Consider the following 21404-nt stretch of genomic DNA (forward strand, 5'->3'; position numbering starts at 1 on the left):
GCGAGGTGGAACCAGACTCAAGGTAGTGTCTAAATATCACACAAGTAGTTATATTACTCGTACTAATGGACAAAACTGTTGCAAATACATCAAAACTTGTCAATTGATGTAAATAGGAGTTAAGAATGTATTGCAAGCTATATGAAAACCTAGATCACTGTACAAGATACACATGTTTAGCTAAGAACAATAAGGAAGTACATATTGCAGGCGTACAGCGAGTGATGTATTATCTGTGTTTACATTATCTCTCATACCTGACTGAATATCAAACAAGGAACATCATACATTAGTCAAGTACAATACAATATCAGTATCACAATAGCAGATATTGCAAGCCTATACTAAGCGATAAGAGACCATCAAACTTTTAGCAGATAATGCTGATCTGATCCATGTACAAGATACACATGTCTAACTTAGAACAATAAGGAAGTACATATTGCAGGCGTATAGCAAGTGATGTATTATCTGTGTTTACATTATCTCTCATACCTGACTGAATAGCAAACAAGGAACATCATACATTAGTCAAGTACAATACAATATCAGTATCACAATAGCAGATATTGCAAGCCTATACTAAGCGATAAGAGACCATCAAACATTTAGAGAGTACAATACAGTATAATGAAATTACAGTAGTAGCAGATGATGCTGATCTGATCCATATACTGTACAGGATACACATGTTTAGCTTAGAACAATACATAAACAACTATTGCAGGCCTAAAAGTTTGTATGTGCTAGTAGTGTTTGCATTATCTATAATACCTGATTACTTATCAAAGATTAGTCAAGTACAACACAGTATCAGTAATACAGTAGCAAACATAATGATCTATCATATCAATCTGCATGTTAGATGGTCAAATGGTGTCCATTTGATCATACTTCAATGTTATCAATGAGTATCATGTGATAAATACAATACAGTGTCAGTAATACCGTAGCAAACATAATGATCTATCATATCAATCTGCATTTTAGATGGTCAAATGGTGGCCATTTGATCATACTTCAATGTTATCAAGGATCATCATGCGATAAATACAATACAGTGTCAGTAATACCGTAGCAAACATAATGATTTATCATCAATCTGAATGTTAAGATGGTTAAATGGCGGCCATTTGATCATACTTCAATGTTATCAAGGATCATCATGCGATAAATACAATACAGTGTCAGTAATACCGTAGCAAACATAATGATTTATCATCAATCTGAATGTTAAGATGGTTAAATGGCGGCCATTTGATCATACTTCAATGTTATCAAGGACCATCATGCGATAAATACAATACAGTGTCAGTAATACAGTAGCATATTGTAGGCTTAAAAGGGGGCTCGGATATTTTTTCTGTTTCTTTTTGGCTCGGACAGCTAACTTCGCAATGCTGTTTTATTAATATTCAGGAACACGTATTTAAAAAACCATAAGAGATATATTCACGATTCTTGATAATTGGTTTATGTCTTTGTACTTAAGTTTAAAAAAAATTGAGTGTTTTGAATTTTTACGGTGTTATTTATCTATTGAAAAATATTCCGGTTAAAAAACTAATTGAATTAACTTCAAATTAATTTTTTATCTATCACAACAAAACCCTGTGTTTATCTTGTACATCTGAAAGAGTAAAACAAAACAAACAAACAAATATGAGATGTATCTTGTAGTTTTTGAGATAGCCTATGTGTTCCTAAAGATCCTAAAGATGGAAATGAAAACCACGATTAAAATTAACTTATCGTGCATTAATTACGCAGAGAAGATCAAATACACAAGGAAGGATGTAAATAGTTTGAGTCTTCGCATTATTTCTTATTCCTGTTAAACAAGTTTCTTATAATATAATAAATACCTTTGTATGTTCAATTTAGTGTTAAATCATAAGTAGGTGTTTAATAAGTGTTCGTAAAATTTCGAATACTTCACTAGATTGTTTAAAAGTCCCACCAGCAGAGCATTAGATAAAACCAATAAATTAATCGCTACACTCACGAACACCACTCGTTGCAAGAAGAGGCATAAATTGGTTTTGGGTGATTTGGTTTGGAAACAAGCCAGTCTGTGGTAATTGGCAATTAGGAGACAATGTTGAATTGTTGTATAACTTGTAACTAATTGAGGATTTTTTAGATGCACAACCAAACGATACGGAAAATGAATGAACAATGCAAAATAAAGGATAGTACATTTTTTTGTTATAATTTTTGAAAAGAACCATCATGAAAAATTCTTAAAAATAAATGGTCGTAATAAGTACAGTAGATCTTTCTAAGTTTAGGGTTCACACTTTAAATGCAGCTAGAAAAACGATACAGTAGGCCTACGACTAATTGGGTAAATACAATATAATTTATGAAAATAAAAAATACATGTCCACGCTTTATGTTTTGGCATACATTTACACATTATCCCCTAATCATATTCAGTTATGATTCAGAGAGGCGTAAATTAATGTAGTAGATAGCTTGCTTCCACATTTCCATTATGAGATAAGTTAATAATCCCCGTAAGCTTGTACACCGAGTTAGCGTTAGCATACCTCAGTAAATAAAACTGGCTGTTACAATACACCATAAGCTGACTAACCCAATAAACAAGCTCATACATGGGTATTGTGATTTACTACTATTTACGTTTATAATGCTAGTTATGGAAGTTAGCTACTTACATAGTCCTTTTAGGTTCCGGAGTGTCAAGTTTTGATCACAAATCTGAAACAATAAACATATTAATTGAAATAAATCTTGTTATAAACTACCTAATTAACACTTAAGATTTTTTGTTCATAACTTGATGTTTTAATGAGTATTTATACTAACTTCAGCAGTAAAAATAGTCAAATTGTTCCTATCTTTAATTAAATTAAACTGTAACAACTAAAAATAGCGCTTCGTTAGTAATGTATGTGATGAGTTACAGATCTTTTACAGTATATTACGTTTTATTTATACTGATTTGTCAGGCTCCTGCACATAAGTAAAAAAATCTGCAACCACATTTGAGACTTAGTTTAATAATGCCTGTTATGCGAATTGTTGAAGCAAAGCACCGCATAAAATAGCAAACGTGTTCAAACTTTACACATCAGAACAAATATGAGTGTCAGAAAAAATGTAATATGAGTAAGGATTTCCAATAAGCGAGAAACTGAGATACAAATATGCATCAAAATAGGCTGTCACTATCTAACATCTACCACAACGTTTTTGTAAACATATTGCAGTCGAAAAGTACATAAATGTTATTGTTTTGCGTATTTCTACATTACTATGGATTCGAATTTAATTTTAATGCATGTATGAGTTTTAGTAATATATTTACAGAAAATACACCGTTGATTACGATGTTGCTAAATAAATTAAAAGTTAAAATTAAAGTTCATTAGTGCATTGATTGCATATTTGGGACACGTTTTAATGATTTTAAATAGTTTAAGAGTTTAGAATGGTCCTTCGGTTATTTTAAAGTGGTACCTACTGTAATAAACTAATGCTCGACTAGATGAAGATCTTAAGTAATAGGCCTAAGTCGTAAGTGTATACACAAATCTTCAATTCCAAACATTGAAGACTAATTAAAACTACAGTTAAACCAACAAACATAACATACACGCCACAATTTTGTAATTGATTGACTTCTATAAACTACAACGCTAAAACGTGATTATCAAAAGCAGTAACAAACGACATTATTCAAGACCGAATCCAAACCCCGAGATTTTCTCATGTTCGCCGATGATCAAAGAAAATAATCAAACGAGTGAATGTAAAGAAACACTGTAAAGGGATTGAGGGGTTTAATCCAAACCGGACGGTCCGAGCCACGTGGCCACCTCTCATCAAAGTCAAAGCTCTAATTCCGGACGGTGGCGAGGGGGAGGACCAATCAGAAGTCTTGTATCGTCTACTCTACACGACGACAGCAGGCAGAGCAGCTGAGTGAGATACTAATGTACTGGACCTACAGATACTAGATAACATATAGGCCTACTTGAATACATGGAGTTGAGTGAGATACTACTGCACTGGACCTACAGATACTACATCACACGTAGGCCTACTTCAATACATGTAGTTGAGTGAAATAATGCACTGGACCTACAGATACTATACCACATAGGCCTACTTGAATACATGGAGTTGAGTGAGATACTACTGCACTGGACCTACAGATACTACATCACACGTAGGCCTACTTGAATACATGTAGCTGAGTGAGATACGAATACACTGGACCTACAGATACTGTATCACATATAAGCCTACTTGAATACATGTAGCTGGGTGAGATACTAATGCACTGGACCTACAGATACTACATCACATATAGGCCTACTTGAATACATGTAGCTGGGTGAGATACTAATGCACTGGACCTACAGATACTACATCACATATAGGCCTACTTGAATACATGTTGTTGAGTGAGATACTACTGCACTGGATCCATAGATACTACACAGACGTCTACTTAAATACATGGAGTTGAGTGAGATACTACTGCACTGGATCCATAGATACTACACAGACGTCTACTTGAATACATGGAGTTGAGTGAGATACTACTGCACTGGATCCATAGATACTACACACATATACATGAATACACGTATCTGAGTTCGATAGTGTACTAATTAACTGGACCTACAATTATACTATATCACATAGGCCTACTTGAATACATGGAGCTGAGTCAGATACTACTGCTCTGGATCTATAGATACTACACAGACGTCTACTTGAATACATGTTGTTGAGTGAAATACTACTGCTCTGGATCTATAGATACTACACAGACGTCTACTTGAATACACGTATCTGAGTGAGAAAACGCACTGGACCTACAGATACTAGTTCACATAGGCCTACTTGAATAAATGGAGCTGGGTGAGATACTACTGCACTGTACCTACAGATACTACATCACATATAGGTCTACTTGAATACATGTAGTTGAGTGAGATACTACTGCACTGGACCTACAGATACTACATCACATATAGGCCTACTTGAATACATGGAGTTGAGTAAGATATTACTTAGTAATATACTGGATCTATAGATACTACACCCATCTACACGAATACACGTATCTGAGTGAGATAATACTGCACTGGAAATACAGATAATACATCACATTTCCTTGAATCAAGTAGTAGGTCCATCTGATATTATACACAGTGGGTACTGGAATAATAGTGGATAATATAATGGTTACGAATGGAGTTTGGAACGTGGCGCTAGTGTCAGACACGAACTACGTAGTTCTCTTAGTTGCGACGGAATCAATGTATTAAAAACTCATTCCATCCACTATTGTAGATCATTGGTGGAGAAACCGAGCACCAAGTATAGTAATAAGTATGATACACAAATAACTCTAAAAAATCATAATAGCAAAAAAATGTATTTTCATAATAAGGTTTGGTTTTAAGTTAGAATAACAATCATTAAATATTGTACGTTCGTAAAAAAACATAATTAGATGTAACAAAATACATCGCTCTTTTCGGAAAACGACACACAGAACAGTACATCAATGGGTAAATAATTTTTAGTTGTAAAGTGCACGCATAGCCTAATAGGTTAAATCTTACACTTAAATATTTCTTAAAACTACCAAGCTGGTATTTTTTACCAAGCTAATTTTTACTAAGCTGGTTTTATCATCACATGTGTTAAAAGTAAACTAGTAGGTCACATGTATTGCGACAAAAACAATGCATATCTCACGGAAGGCTCCTCTGATAAACGAGCGATGTTGGAAAACATGTTTGATTGTCATTCCCATTACGTATGTTATAATACTGGAGTTGTGGTTGTTTGAGGTGTGTATTGAGGTGTATTAGCAGTGTTATTCAAATACTTTTTAACACGTTTATTTTTGGTGATTCTAGCGGATCAGAGAATTTACGAAGATAATGCTCGATTCTAAAGTTTGTCTCATAGCTGTAAAAAACATTACAACTAATTAGGGTTTAGTAGTTGTAGAGTAATATGGTTATATCGCTGGTGACTTTGTTTTATGGATTATATCTGTCGATAGAATTTGTATATATTACTTAATAGTAGTATCGTGGTTTGGACAATGCTTTAACTTGAGTTAACGGTGAAATGTTAATATCTGTGTATAGTGCCATCAATTATCATATAGGTAGGTCCATTAATGGTGCTTGGAGGCTACTTCAGTCGATGGGGACTGAAGTAATACTAGACATCTCTACTTGAGCTGGGTAGGACCGCAGACATTTAGTCCAATAATTATTACGATTTGCTTGGATGAAAGATAGTAAGATTGTCCATCTCAGAGTTTGATATGATGTCCCAGGGTTTATGGCATTTGTGATGTCTGAACTTGAGTTTTTATTGGAATGCCTGTCCCCAAATGAGGTAAGTTGAATAGTATTTCAAACTCAATTATTGTGTTTGCCACAAAGTTGTGTAGTTCTGGAGTGATTATGGATACTATTTATACTTGAGTTGAAAGTAAAGTGTATCTAACTTAGGTATGAAAAACATATTTGCCATAAAAGTAGTAAAAAAACAGGTATTATTAGTTGGTGTGGATTAAAACTATAATCGATTTGATGGTGACATCTGTATTTAAATTATTAAGGATGTATTTCACATTAAGTTTAGGGTAGGATGGATATATGAGTGCCGATGATATGGATTTACTATTGAGTATTGGAAGGATACCTCAATGTTGATAGTATGGTTGATATGCTACATTTATATTATTTGCATTGATATGACGGTAAATGTCTATACCGGAGTTGTATCATTAGATCTACCAAAGTTGAATGCATAGCCTTCACGATATTTTTATATAGGGTGTTTTTTTTTTATCGTAACCTAAATTACAAGTACCGCAAGACCTTTTTTTATGGCAAAACAAGCTCACGTGTTGGTATCCATGATTGTTAGCGTTATAGTGAACTTATCGTGAATAAGGCTCAAAGAGTTGGAATTATACATTGGAAGTAAATCAATGGTTTTATGCCAAGAAAGGTTTGAAATTAAGATTCTAGGTATGATTTCAATACCTGGAAAATCAACTAGGGCATTTATAAACTTTATTAATTAATTGTAAACATGTTTGGAACCCAGATATGTAGAAAAAGTTATAAATCTACAATACTAAATTGAGATTGCGAAAAATAACTTTGAGTCTCATGTACAATAAATCAATAACGCTAAACCTCATAGCTATTATCTAAGCATCAGTGCATATTATCTGATTGGCATTAAAGTAAAGTAAAAAGGGATACCAACATATGAGCAGGTTTTGGCGTTAAAAAGTGTCTCACGGTAGTAGTATTTATTTCGGTTTCGTTTAAAAAATCCCTTTTACTTGAGTTGATGTCCGAATGGCAGAGCAGGAGAGTTGACATTACCAGAGTCGATTGCGGGATCTTCATACTGTGTGATGGGATGTTTGTGCAGGCTCCAACACGTGTGTCAGCCATTGTCATCCTAGCGATGTACGTCAAACAAAGCCTCAACAATCGGCAGGCGATTGCTTCCAATCAATGCACAACTAGACGAGCTGCATCACAAACGAACCACTGGCACTGTAATATGTGCTACGGTTGATTAAATAGGCCATTCCGTAGCAGGTAGTAGACGAGCCGCATCACAAACTAACCACTGGTACTGTAATATGTGCTACGGTTGATTAAATAGGCCGTTCCGAAGCAGGTAGTAGACGAGCCGCATCACAAACGAACCACTGGTACTGTAATATGTGCTACGGTTGATTAAATAGGCCGTTCCGTAGCAGGTAGTAGACGAGCCGCATTACAAACGAACCACTGCTACTGTAATATGTGCTACGGTTGATTAAATAGGCCATTCCGTAGCAGGTAGTAGACGAGCCGCATTACAAACGAACCACTGCTACTGTAATATGTGCTACGGTTGATTAAATAGGCCATTCCGTAGCAGGTAGTAGACGAGCTGCATCACAAACGAACCACTGGCACTGTAATATGTGCTACGGTTGATTAAATAGGCCATTCCGTAGCAGGTAGTAGACGAGCCGCATTACAAACGAACCACTGCTACTGTAATATGTGCTACGGTTGATTAAATAGGCCATTCCGTAGCAGGTAGTAGACGAGTGTGTTTCATCAGTTATTTATTTGTCTAGTCATTAAATTGATAGTGTGTATGGTAAAAGTGGACGTAGTATGGACACACGAGTTACATAATGTAGTTTATTCCTCTTTGATGAGGTTGGGTTACAGATTTGTTGTTACTTGCGATTGTACTTGACAAAAACATGTCAATTGTGTTAAATGGTGTTTACAACTACAGGTCCATTATATAATTCAATAAATTCAAATGTTTAAATTTCAAGAGATTCCAACTTGTAAAACAGGTTGGGCTTTATTTCAATGGCACAACGCCCGCATGGTGCGTTAGCGTTACAGAAAAAAATATGTTTTTGCATACGGGTCGAATTAATAATCATATGTTTCTACATTTCAGGATTTAAAATGTTATCGAATCGGTAGATAAAGGTGATATGTTTGACATTAGTTCAATGGAGTGTATGTGTGAAATCTCTGTTGAAACAGATTTTAGTGCTCCGTTACATAATCTCCTTCGGGGATTTGTCTAATGATATCTTCATCCTCCGGAAATGGAGTCTCCATGTTAAATCATCATAGAAACTTCAATTAAACTAACTTAAGTTACACAAACATGACCGATGCAGTTGGATCTGATCAGTATTGATTGATAGAACATATTGATAGAACACATGTAATTGATTTTTAGATGATTTTTACGATCTTACGACTACGATTAAATGTGAGTTAAGGGACGAGCAAAAATAATTATAGTTGAAGAATATCCCCAACATATTGAGCAACGATGAGAAAATAATCTATTAGACAATATCACAAACAGTGTGAGAGCCGGCGGCTGGCGGCAATGCGGCGTGTTGTCACGGGCATCGACTTTCAATAAACAATATCGTCTATACTGGCTATAAAGGATACTCTGTAACTGGCTTTCTACGATGTTGGCGAATACATAGTAACTGGCTCCTTTACGAATTGTTACGAACGATTGTTGTAACTGGCTTTCTACGATGTTGGTAAATACATAGTAACTGGCTCCTTTACGAATTGTTACGAACGATTGTTGTAACTGGCTTTCTACGATGTTGGCGAAATACATAGTAACTGGCTACTTTACGAATTGCTACAAACGATACACTGTAACTGGCTTTCTACGATGTTGGCGAATACATAGTAACTGGCTCCCTTACGAATTGTTACGAACGATTGTTGTAACTGGCTTTCTACGATGTTGGCGAAATACATAGTAACTGGCTCCTTTACGAATTGCTACAAACGATACACTGTAACTGGCTTTCTACGATGTTGGCGAAATACATAGTAACTTACTCCTTTAAGAATTGCTACGAACAATAGTTTTAATTGGATTTTTACGATGGCTGCGAAATACATGGTAACTGACTCCTTTACGAATTGCTACGAACGATAGTTGTGACGGGATTTCTACAATGTTCGCAAAATACATGGTAACTGACTCCTTTAGGAATTGCTACGAACGATAGTTGTAACTGGCTTTCTACGATGTTGGCGAAATACATGGTAACTGGCTCCTTTACGAATTGCTACGAACGGGCGCACATGAAAAGAGCCCAAAAACTCAGGCAGACGCATGAAAAGCGCCCGGACCTCCAAGGTCCCTCCCAGGACGGTGTGATCCTAGAACTTTCACAACGGGTATTTAAAGGAGAAAGAACCAATAACACAGTTGAAATACATGAATTTATTTACAATATTAAAATATATACTGTTAAAAGATACTTATTAAAATATAGATTATTAAAAGATATTTACATTACTAAAAGATATAGTCTGTTTACCTAACCTAACCCAACCCAACCCAACCCAACCTAACCTAACCTAACCCAACCCAACCTAACCTAACCTCTAACCTAACTTAACCTAACCTAACTTAACCTAACCCAACCAAACACAACACTATTTCAGAACACGAGTCAGCATCCTCTTCCTCAGGTACCTGTGGAGACCCGGGCTCTTTCCATGCTAAAGATTAGTGAACCTTTTTGGGGATTAAAATATCGGGCTCTTTTCATGTGCTCCGACGGTGGGCATACCCTGTAACTGCTTTTTTTTATCAAGGTCTCCATTAACAATACATGTAATAGTTCTACACAACAATGCATTACAACTCAACACTACGAAAATTAACTGGCGTGAGAAATAGTGTTTAAAATATGTTTACACCTTATCCATACATATGCCTGATAAATGCAAAAATACAGTAGTAATTTTCTCATCCTCAACAATCCCTTACAAACAATGCATTCTAATACTTGGGTTTGTTTAAATAACTTAATATATGATGGTCTCTCAAAAACATAACACTTCAAAAAGCTCTTCGTCAATAGTTTACAAACTATGAATTATAACCGGTTTCCCAAGATATTGTGGATGGCTACTGGTATTGGCAGTAAATTGGACATGAAGAACTTGTACCAATTTGGATGTTACAATTTGCTAATAAAACAACTAGTACACATTCAAGTTCATTGTGACGAACCTCTAATAACATCTACATAACTTAACGTAAGCTTCCTCCACTTATTCAGTTCATGTTCACCTATATACTGTATCTTACAACTTACATATGATTCACGCAATAATTACCGTTGAATGAATTTGCATGTAAAATTGTAATATTTAACGGAGAAAAATTTTGATAACTAATAAACAAATAAGAGAACGTGTAGTGGAGACAACAAAATACCCTGCTATATAAGAAGAAACTGTATTATGGCATGGTATAGTTTGTAACTATAATAAGCACACGTGAACGTAGCGAACGCGGGACTGTTTGCTGGACGACAACAAGCAGCAGACAACAGACAACAAACATCACAGCGACTCGTGCACTTCAACGTCTGTCATCGGTCTACAAACTGTACACAACAAACAAGGCGATGGAGCATTGTGTGAGGTGACTGTACACACGGTACACTCTAACATAAAACTACAATATGTTTGTAGTATACAATTCATGAAAAATCTGAAAAATAAAGGGAGTTTGTAAATGGAAGAATTTGTGTTTGAGAGAAAATGATGGATCCCTTTACGTATGTTAAGTACATATATTGAAACCAAAATATCCCGACAAAATACATGGTTTGAATAAGTCTGACAATATTACAAACAAATGACAAACATTTTCTTAGATCCTTGGTGTCCATTTGTATTACACAGGAAACACTAGACAGTAAGGAAGGTTCAAGTTCACTGTGTTTGGAAGTCGGAACAAGTCAATTTGCATAAGAAGCTCGCATCACATGAGTGGGCGAACAACCTTTGATGCCTCGAGATCCGGCAAAGCTCTATCGTATAGGTATGAAGGTTTTGTAACCTCAAGAGGCATTAAGGCTTTGTATTATAGGTATGAAAGTTGTAATGTACAACAATACTGTACCTCGAGACCCGGCAAAGCTCTAACGTATAGGTCTGGAGGTTTTGTTACCTCAAGAGGCATTAAGGCTTTGTATTATAGGCATGAAAGTTGTAATGTACAACCATACTGTACCTCGAGACCCGGCCAAGCTCTAACGTATAGGTCTGGAGGTTTTGTTACCTCAAGAGGCATTACAGGCGTGAAATTTATAATGAACTACAATACTGTACCTCGAGATCTGGCAAAGCTCTTTCGTATAGGTATTTTCCCTTTCCGAATAGCCTTGAAAATTGTGATTCCTCGTGGAGGAAATAGTTTTTCTACAATTATGTAGACAGCCAAGATATGACACATATAATCGAGATGAGGTGGCCACTGTCGAAAAGGATTAAACTATTTAGAAGCTGGTGAGTCTTATTCCCTTATTTAAATGGGTTTACTAATTTTCGCATAAAGTGCATATTTTATATGATCGTTTTACAATCAAATTGACAAAACACCAAGCATACTAATCAATAACACTAATATTGATTATTACAGTATTTGTATTAACTACAAGTTTTAATAATTAATTTTACGTAACTCTTCATTACACGATTGCGTATGCAGCGTAGGTGGCTCTCGTAGTACACAGGTCGCGTAGTCGCTAAGTAGGCTCGTGTCGAGATTATCTATAGCCTGAGAGGGTGAGTGGGGTGGGGGAGGCGGTGGCGTGCGATAACACGGTCTAGCAGTGTTACCTGTGTGACCTTGACACGACCTTGATAATACGACCTCGGTAACACGACCTCCCACGGGCCTCATTCGATATGGCCTCTTTAATCACTCCGTACTGAATGAAGCTACTGTTGTCGATAACTGCATAAAGACTCCCCACAGAGCTAGCCGTGGTGTAATAGCAATGGTAATGTGAATGTGTTTGTACCAACTGATGCTTTGAATGGATTTTTTAATAAAAACTTTCGCAGTAACACCTTTTATATTCAAGGTTGCCAAGAAGTATACAGGTTCATTGACCTTTGTTATGGTGAATTACAAATCAATTTTTAATATACTACTTTTTGAAGAAAAAAACTAACTTAAGGTATACTATTTTATTACGTCTATCCTAGTCTCATGTAGGTGGGCACGTACAAAGTATATATATTCTTGTTGTTCCGTCTTGGACAACAATCTTTCTTAGCTTCTGTTTAGATATAATTTTACAACAATACGTCTTCATTCTTTAATAGTGTAGACCAGATAATGAAAATTGTATTTTTGTGTTTTCCTCGCCTTTGATGTTTTATATGTTTTGACTTATATAGGCGTCAGTAGTCCAAAATTGTGTCTTTTTCAACTAATGTTGTTCAAAGCTTACATGTTTCGTTGCACTGCAACATCGTCAGAGCTTTTTGTCAAAAACATCAAATGATTTATACATAAAACAAAACACGGAACACGAAACATTTAAACACGTAATAACACGATAGCGCTATCGACACGGCACGGCAGCGGTTGTAGGTAGACTGGAAACGGGTTAAGTAACTTCGTCCCGTCCTTCTCTGTTATCAGCTCGGTGGTCAGCTGTTCTAGATGAGATAACGGTGTTGAAGAGGGAGTGGGACTTGAATTGTAGTTTATCATTGAGGATGTATTCCTTGTGTTCTTCGTTTACGTTCATTTTATATATCTCATACTCCTCAAGTGTGTCCAACTTATTACCTTTCCCGCAAAAATGTAGAACTTCCAAGCCGTTCTTAATATCACTCATTGAGTGATTACAATCTACAAGATGTTGAGCAAACGCGGATTTTTGTTTATGGTGTTTAGGATCTGGTCGGTGTTCTTTATATCGTGTTTGAAAGGCACGACCTGTTTGCCCTATGTATTTGCTAGGACAATCCGGACAAGATATCCTATACACGCCGGTCTTATCTACTTTGTCACCTATCTCAACTTTATTTGCCAACACGTTCCTGGTACGGTTTGTGGTTCTGAAGGCTAGTTCAATGCCTTGTTTAGCGAGTTCTTTCTTTAATGCGTGTTGGATAGTGTGACTATATTCCACGCAGACATATTTTTTCTTCTCTGAGCTGTCAATCTTCACACCTTGTTTGTTTTTATGTTTTTTGATGAGCCTATCTACCAAACCGCTTTTATAACCATTGACTGTAGCTATATGTTTTATAATTTTGTATTCAATCTCATAATTTACTGCATTTAACGGAACTGTTAACATCCTATGGATCAATGAATTAAATGCTGACATTTTTTGAGAATATGGGTGGTATGAGGTATTGTGGATAGTTTGTGCAGAAGTAGTTGGTTTCCTGTAGATGCTATAATCGAAACTGTCAACATTCTTCCTTATGGTTAAATCTAAAAAATGTATGCAGTTCGATTCTTCTGTTTCAAGTGTGAATTCTAATTTTGGTGCTATTTGATTTAAATATTTGAGGAGGAGGTTTAATTGTCTCTTGTTGCCATCAAACAATACAATGGTGTCATCCACATATCTATAGTACATGAGTATTTTATCTTTATATTTGTTTTTATCTGAAAATATGTTATTATTTTCAACGTGATTCAAGTAGATATCAGATAAGATACTTGATAGTGGCGATCCCATAGCAAGGCCGTCGTTCTGTAAATAATATTTACCATTAAAAGTAAAATAGTTTTGACGGAGTACTTCAGTTAATAGTTGTAACATTTCATTTATTGCTTCAGGTAGTAAGTTTGAATGTTTATTTAGGTTGTCATGAACGATGTCCAATGTGGTTTTCAATGGGACATTGGTATACAGGTTTACAATGTCAAATGAGGCAAGAGATTGGTGCATTTTTATTTTAAAGTCTTTCGTTTTATTTATGAAATCGTAGGTGTTTTTTAGGCTATGATTGTTTTCAAGGACAATATTTTCTTTCAATAAACATTCTAATTTCTTGGCTATTTTATAAGTAGGAGCGCTTGTATAGTCTACTAGGGGTCTGATGGGAATACCCTCTTTATGGACTTTAGGTAGGCCACGTAAAATGGGAGGGGATGGGTACATGACACGTAGATATTTTATGTCATCTTCAGTAAATAGCACTTTACTCTGGTTGACCAATTTCTTTATTTTGGTGTGAAATGATTTCGTGGGATCCTTGTCTATTTCAATTATGTCGTTTTTAGAAATGAAACTTTGCACTTTGACATTGTAATCAGTTTTATACATTATTACAGTTGTATTGCCTTTGTCAGCTTTACATAGAATAGCGTCATTGTCATTTAACTTAGTTTTAATATTTTGTAAAGCTTTTAACTCCATTTTTTGTGACGGAAGTAAGATTCTATTGCCTATCCTGTGTTTTCTATTTAATTTGCCTCATTTGACATTGTAAACCTGTATACCAATGTCCCATTGAAAACCACATTGGACATCGTTCATGACAACCTAAATAAACATTCAAACTTACTACCTGAAGCAATAAATGAAATGTTACAACTATTAACTGAAGTACTCCGTCAAAACTATTTTACTTTTAATGGTAAATATTATTTACAGAACGACGGCCTTGCTATGGGATCGCCACTATCAAGTATCTTATCTGATATCTACTTGAATCACGTTGAAAATAATAACATATTTTCAGATAAAAACAAATATAAAGATAAAATACTCATGTACTATAGATATGTGGATGACACCATTGTATTGTTTGATGGCAACAAGAGACAATTAAACCTCCTCCTCAAATATTTAAATCAAATAGCACCAAAATTAGAATTCACACTTGAAACAGAAGAATCGAACTGCATACATTTTTTAGATTTAACCATAAGGAAGAATGTTGACAGTTTCGATTATAGCATCTACAGGAAACCAACTACTTCTGCACAAACTATCCACAATACCTCATACCACCCATATTCTCAAAAAATGTCAGCATTTAATTCATTGATCCATAGGATGTTAACAGTTCCGTTAAATGCAGTAAATTATGAGATTGAATACAAAATTATAAAACATATAGCTACAGTCAATGGTTATAAAAGCGGTTTGGTAGATAGGCTCATCAAAAAACATAAAAACAAACAAGGTGTGAAGATTGACAGCTCAGAGAAGAAAAAATATGTCTGCGTGGAATATAGTCACACTATCCAACACGCATTAAAGAAAGAACTCGCTAAACAAGGCATTGAACTAGCCTTCAGAACCACAAACCGTACCAGGAACGTGTTGGCAAATAAAGTTGAGATAGGTGACAAAGTAGATAAGACCGGCGTGTATAGGATATCTTGTCCGGATTGTCCTAGCAAATACATAGGGCAAACAGGTCGTGCCTTTCAAACACGATATAAAGAACACCGACCAGATCCTAAACACCATAAACAAAAATCCGCGTTTGCTCAACATCTTGTAGATTGTAATCACTCAATGAGTGATATTAAGAACGGCTTGGAAGTTCTACATTTTTGCGGGAAAGGTAATAAGTTGGACACACTTGAGGAGTATGAGATATATAAAATGAACGTAAACGAAGAACACAAGGAATACATCCTCAATGATAAACTACAATTCAAGTCCCACTCCCTCTTCAACACCGTTATCTCATCTAGAACAGCTGACCACCGAGCTGATAACAGAGAAGGACGGGACGAAGTTACTTAACCCGTGTCCAGTCTACCTACAACCGCTGCCGTGCCGTGTCGATAGCGCTATCGTGTTATTACGTGTTTAAATGTTTCGTGTTCCGTGTTTTGTTTTATGTATAAATCATTTGATGTTTTTGACAAAAAGCTCTGACGATGTTGCAGTGCAACGAAACATGTAAGCTTTGAACAACATTAGTTGAAAAAGACACAATTTTGGACTACTGACGGAGGTAAGCCTATATAAGTCATTATTCGTAGTCCAGGGGCTATCAGAATGAATGATATTATATGTTTTATTTTAAAGGGAAATGTCTAGCCCCAGATTTAATTACTAATGCCATTATCAATGGATAGCCAAATGACAAACAGTATCTGGTTCCACAATCGAATTATTTTAAGGGCCGCAATACGAACAGATCTGGGTCAAACAATCCTATAACGATACTTGATGGGTTCTACGGATAGCAACTTAGCTAATAACTAGAGTTTCACCACATAAAGGTATTTTATCACATAGTTGCTAGGTTTATGTCTCATACAGTTGTTTCAGTGACGTCTAATCAATGACGCAATTCTCCAGACTTACTCATACCTATAGTAAAATCACCTACAGTAATACCTAATCGATTGATTTTTTCTGATGGGTATTATTTTTTCTTGGCTAAGTATTGCAGGCTCACGTAAAAGTCAAGTAATAATTTTGGATACTTGGTGAGTCAGCGGCTCAGTCGGTAGTGCCTCGGACTTCGGGCCCAAGGGAGCGATTTCGTGGGTTCGGACCGGGGCACCTGTCAATACATTTATCAGTAGCCTACACTTCACCACTAACTATACATATAGTTACCATGAGTTTGTGTGATATACTGAGTGCCGGTATACCAACGATCACATAACGGTACACACAGTAAATGATTTCACCCTTGAAGTGTACCGGCTCACCCCTTGCTTTGCTGGATACGTTCAACGCACAGATCCGTAGTCTATGTAGATAGGAAAATGCAAGATTAAAAAAACCGCCAACCTCTTAAAAATATATATATATCACTTTCCTTATGGTATAACATTTCGATAATCGAACTTCTAAACTCAGTACCGGTAACGTATGTTTTGTTGAATTATCAAACCATGTATGTTTCATTAAAAAAATTTACTTTTCTACGTTCTCATCGCTTCAACGATGAATAATGAATAATTACCTAGTTCAGATAAATGAATGTGCTAAATCATCAGGGACAATCATCTAATTCAATTCTTTCTAACCCTAATCAAAACAAAAGCAGTGTCGTGTTAAGTGAGCCAGGGTTGCTGTATTAGCATAATACGTATATCCGTTTATTCGGAGGTGTTGGATGAGGTAAATATATGCCGGGTAAGACCCTTGTTGGTTCGGGAATTTGTCGCATTTGCAAGGCAGATAAGTTGCACAGTGTCAGCTTGTGCAGCCCGCGCTACACAACTAACAGCCTTGTACTCTCCCAAACTGTTTACCAACTTCTACTTTCTTTGTTCTCTTGTGCAGTCTCGTGAAAATTAAATAACTCTTCACTTTACGAGCTTAGATTGCGTTATAGTTTAATAAATAGTAAATATTGTTATGCAAACAATACCGGAGTGGTTGTAGGTCTCGCTTGATGAATATTCTGTAGCGGTTTGATGATCCATAACTGGACCAAATAATTGTCCTTGACCATTGGACTTTTAGTTAATTGTCTTGGCTTATGGAAACCGCCGATCTTAGTCAAAAATAGAGCCACACAGATCATGTCACTCCAATTACTCACTATTCCTTATACAGTAATTATCCCCTGATTTTATCCTTTCAGAATACATTTTTTCACCTACTCTGTTTTGTGGCATTGGTGATCTTGTTATGTTTAGTCTAGATATTTCAAACCTGAAAACCGGTCAAATTTTTGATTCTATAAAGACAGTCATGAAATTTATTTAATTATTTTAAATGGACCATTTCTATATAGGCATATACAAACTATTCAAACGAAAAATAGATTATGTCTTTACCAGACAATCGGTCATCAAATATGACTCTGATTTTTATGGCGACTCCAGTTCAAACATATTGAAAACATAAATTAGTCGACAAGGTTAGTATAATATACAAAGCCTAGGAAAAATATATTTTACAAACTTTTTAACAGTGTGATGCAGATTGTAGATGTTTACGGTTCTAATTTTAGGCCTACAAACCATTGTAGCTGAGGCAAGTAGAAAAAAATTATTGGAAACGAAATTACCAAAAATAAAGCACGACACGTGGCACGTTTCTCTCGGATACAAAACGCGACACAACTCACATAACATAAACACTTCAGATGATCACTTTATCCCGGACAGCTTCTTTCACGAGATGATTTTGCGTTTCGCACAAACACTGGACTGTAAACAGTGAAAGCGGCCAAACGCGACGCATCTGTTTGTTTGTTGATCGACAAACAGGAAGCCACGTCCGTGTTTAGCTGAACCTGAACCCGAATCACGGCCGGAACTGATGAAGAACGAGTGACTCCGCAATCCGCAACCGCAGCGAGAACAGAACACCTGCAGAACTGTCTGCGTGGAAAACTACAGTATCTGGTAACAGGAGTTAGGCGACAAAATATATACATTGGGTTGTGACTCTCTTAAATGTTTAAAAATAATGCATAGGTCGTTCTATAGCGACATTTCATCGGAGTTTTGGGAATCCTACGAAACCCACACCTAGAGCTAGAGTTTATGGAGTTGTTTATTGAACTAGAAAATTTACAAAACTGCTATAACATGGAAAAGATGCCCATAACTTTCAATCTCGAACTGAAAATTTCATTATGTACAAATTTAAAAGTCCAACAAAATGCTAAACTTAAAAGGTGAGCCAGGAAGATTGGAGAAACTTGTTTTTAAATTATCCAATGATTTTGTTGAAAATTAAGTTATGCGTTAGGTCAATAAAAAATAAATCGCAATGGCAAATAAAGAAATTTACAATAAATGTGTTATATGATGTGCTACTTTAGTTTCAGTATGGAGTGTTGCCTTTTTAATGGAGCTAAATAGAACATTTAACACTAATAGTGAGGTTTTGGAGGTCCGAAATGTATCAAGTTTACACTTCATTGCTCAATTGCATGGAATAAAATGCAGTTTGAAGATTAGACTCTTTCTTCCTTATACACAGTTATCCATTCAACAAAACATCAATAATGTGATTATTTCATTTTAGGATTATGCCATCAAAAACAACTCAATTAGAGAAATTATAAAAATCAAATAACAAAAACTGCCTTGCAAAACGCTTTGCTTATACGGTTTATAAATAGCTGATTTTTCTTTGATGAAAAAGCCATTTGGTGCATTACTTTTCAAGTATTTAGATTCCATTAAAAGTTGCTTTTACAATGGAACTTTTTTGCAAAGCAATCCAAACCAACGAAGCCAAGTAGTTTTGTGAGAATAGTTGTAACGTTGTTTAAAACTATTCTAACTGTTAATTTTACAGCGTTGGGGAGCCGGAGAACAGAATTCCATTCTAAATAACCAAGTTCTAGTCTCCACAAGTGCCATTAAAGTTTCTCACGACGGGAGGTTTGAACCTCAGGTCAGTCGTGTCGTGAGGCCTCTATACTCTGCTGTGGCATAGCCTACTGGGACTGGTTCAACGGGCGACCAGCAGTACGACAATATCTAGGTCACTGAGAGACTGCGAATACAGTAACTGGAAACTTACAATGAATTTTGTCATTTTGGAATAAATAACGTAGCCTATTAAACAAAATTACAAAAAAAAATCCAATAGCAAACATTTTACGCTGCTCTCGTCTTACTCGATCGTGATGTATATTACTAATCTTGGCCATCGATAATACTATAGAGAAAGCAACACCATATTAATTTAGTTGCAAAAGAAGGTAAAAACTGGAACATTTTAATGCTTAATCCAAGATTATAGAAGTGGTTTTGTAAAAAAATCTACCATTTGATTCTGTAGCTCAAGTAATGAGGATCTTTGTAACTGGGTATCAATAAAACAAGAACCAAAATCATTTTAACTGATCTTAAGAGATAAAAAGTATAATATCTTCGTTACTCATTTCCAAAAAATAATTGCTAGAGTTTGGGAAAGTCTAAAAAACTACAGCTAGATATTTTCCTAATTAAGCAACATGAGTTCCCTACACCTTGAGATTTCCTAGCTGGGTGTCAATAATGTTGTGGTAAAGTATAACCCCATCTTGAGATAGTTGAGGAGGGTACACATTCTTACCTAAGAGTAAATTGGAACGTCTCTTTTGTAAAAATGTATATACCGTAGGCTACATAATTTGTAGATGCTTGATATATCAAATTCTGAAGGCCACGACAAATAATAAGCAATTCTCTAACTGGGAAATCAATAACAAATAAACACCCAAATAAACAGAGTTATGTATCAATTTAACTTTAACACCCCATTCTTCTAAAATAATGTATGCCATAGTTCAATGAAAGAAAATATTTATTTTCGTAGGCAACAGCAAATGATAGCAAAAACAACTTTACCCCGTTGTGTTTGTTAAGTGATTGTGTTATCAGAGCTACGGGCGGGGTCATTGACCTACGGGCTTACCCGGTGACCCGAGCCGATCACTGCGATCACGTGACCACTAGTACACGCACACACACACACACAACGCCGGACACGGACGCTGGCGTAGCAAAACAGTACCCGGCGCCAAGGTCTGCAGCTGTGTGCCAGGGAAAGGTAAATACCGTACAAATCATCGAATAATAGTTGATATACATCGAAGGTCTAGATATATAGATCATAGGTGAATATATCATATACGTGAAATTATTAAATGTCGCCATATGATGTAGAAGAACACCAGAAGTATTTGTATGTGTAACAGAACTGCCAAACGCTGCTCTGTTACTATTTACTGTCAGACTTTTGTTGATGGTATCACGTTTACTGAGAGCCTAGTAACAAATTGCATCTGGGTATACGATAGCTGCTCCTGCTAGCAACAGATTTGAAGGGGAAAACCACTTGGCTGCCCAGACTATCACATGGAGGGCTGTAATCGGTTGGAAGATGTGGCCAGAGTAAATATTTTAGGTGAGATCCTCTTGTCAGAGTGGCTTCCATTAATGTTTGATCGCATTTTTACATTCTCAGCATATCCAATGCAAACATTCTTGAATTTCTAAAATTGTCTTTTCTACATTTAAAGACTAAGTATTTTTAACGGTCTGATTCTACGTTGAGTGTTTTGGAAAATGGCTAACTTAAGACATTAAAAATT

General features: G+C 35.8%; 1 long non-coding RNA gene across 1 annotated transcript in view; it reads right to left on the minus strand.

The window, feature by feature from the left end:
• The window catches only part of LOC128987014 (uncharacterized), a 77498-nt gene that overhangs the window by 49070 nt on the left and 7024 nt on the right, over nt 1-21404 (minus strand). The window contains exon 2 of the long non-coding RNA XR_008490183.1: nt 2682-2724. This is a non-coding gene — a long non-coding RNA (uncharacterized LOC128987014). The remainder of the gene's footprint in view (nt 1-2681; nt 2725-21404) is intronic.

Source organism: Macrosteles quadrilineatus, unplaced genomic scaffold (genome assembly GCF_028750875.1).
Source record: "Macrosteles quadrilineatus isolate MER2022 unplaced genomic scaffold, UCM_ALF_1.0 Scaffold_2__2_contigs__length_208266976, whole genome shotgun sequence".
Lineage (NCBI taxonomy): Eukaryota > Metazoa > Arthropoda > Insecta > Hemiptera > Cicadellidae > Macrosteles > Macrosteles quadrilineatus.